Source organism: Ailuropoda melanoleuca, unplaced genomic scaffold (genome assembly GCF_002007445.2).
Source record: "Ailuropoda melanoleuca isolate Jingjing unplaced genomic scaffold, ASM200744v2 unplaced-scaffold2298, whole genome shotgun sequence".
Taxonomy (NCBI): domain Eukaryota; kingdom Metazoa; phylum Chordata; class Mammalia; order Carnivora; family Ursidae; genus Ailuropoda; species Ailuropoda melanoleuca.
Window position 1 is genome coordinate 2,636 of NW_023192703.1, and position 1,680 is coordinate 4,315.

Below are 1,680 nucleotides of genomic sequence, written 5' to 3' on the forward strand. Positions count from 1 at the left end.
GTTGCAAGTTTCAAGCCCCACCTTGGGCATTGAATTTACTTTAAAAATACATACATATAGACATACTAGAAAGTATGAACAGGTAGTGCAAACTATGGTACAAAACCCCAAAGGCTTTGATTCTCGGCGTTGGTTCTCAGCCACCCAGTTCCCCTCCCTGACACAGTCATGGTACCCTGTCTCTAATTTACCAGCATTGGAAAGTCAGACTCTTAGGGCAGCCATTTCATGCAACTGCTATTGTTTACTGATCACTTGAACCAGCTTGCTTCTCACTAGCAAACGTTAAGGCCTGTCATTTCCTTTAGCTTTCAGGGGTAAGGCTGCTTTACTAGAACTGTGGAGGGAATGCCTCCTAGGCTTTAAAGATGCAGGCTTTGGATGGCTGTCATTCAGTATTACGTTAATTAAGTATGGCCATTATTTTTTTTTAAATTCTGTTTATTTGAGAGAGAGCGTGAATGCACAAGTGGGGGAGAGGGACAGAGAGAGAAGCAGACTCCCCACTGAGCAGGAAGCCTGATGCTGGACTCGATCTTGGGACTCCAGTATCATGACCTGAACCGAAAGCAGCCACTTAACTGACTGAGCCACCTAGGTGCCCTAATTTTTTTTTTCAGTCTTGCATTTCCGCTTAAAACACTAAAATGCATCTTTAAGTGATAGCATTTGAAAGATTGTATCACAAAGCCTCTTTCTCTTTTTCCAGTAGAATGAGAAATGGGCTAACTATCTTGCCATTAGTAAAGATTGTCTGGCTGCCATAGACCCAACACAGACTGCGAGTTCAAGGTCAAGACTATACTTTCAGGGATCATTTTTATGGTTTGTTACTAAAGAAGATCTCTGAATGTGTAGAGTACCCAAAACCAAGAGGGAGAGGTGCTAGCTGCTCTCTCCCGTTGATGGTAATTCTTTTCCTCCTTTGGGGCATTAAGAGACAGGGGACACTCTCCGAGGGGTTTCTGTTTTACCTTGGTTTAATAGAAGGCATTTTATTAACCTTGCTCTGTAAGTAGTGGCTGGTTTGTCTACGACATTTTGGTGTTTTATTTTCTCTTTAAGAGTTGTTCCTTTTTACTTTCAGCATGTGGGGCTTTTTTTTTTTTTTTTAAAGAAAGGAGGAAGAGCAGGAAGGGCAGAGGGAGAGAGAATCTTAAGCAGACTCCACCCCTGCCCCCTCTCCCCCCTGAGATGAGNTCCCGTGAGGTGAGGGGCTCCATCTCACAACCCTAAGATCATGACTGGAGCTGAAATCAAGAGCCATTTGCTTAATTGCCTTAATCCCAGGCACCCCAGAGTTGTTTTTTTGGTTGTTGTTGTTGAATGAATGAATGAAGAAAGGGAGGGATGAGAATTAAAGATGTCTTTCTACTGACAGTATTTCCATTCCTTTTCCATCTTTATTTTTACACTCTCCACCAAATGCCCGGATGAATCTGAGTATAAACACATACTCATTTAAATGATTTGGTCATTTCCAGGTAAAACTGATGGGGTTTTGGAGTATAGGTGAGGTTCAGTGGGGTGGNGGTGGGGTGGAGTCTGGAGCCGACAACGTCTTTGGTGCAAAATGGCAATTTATTAAAGCACGGGGACAGGACCAGAGGGCAGAAAGAGCTGCTGCCCCAGGTTGTTAGGGGTGGCTGATTATATACTATGGGGTTGGGGGACGTAAGG

General features: G+C 43.6%; 1 pseudogene; it reads left to right on the forward strand.

Annotated features, from left to right (window-relative positions):
• The first annotated feature begins 795 nt into the window (after nucleotides 1-795).
• LOC117798046 lies at nucleotides 796-963 on the forward strand (annotated as a pseudogene).
• The last annotated feature ends 717 nt before the right edge of the window (nucleotides 964-1,680 follow it).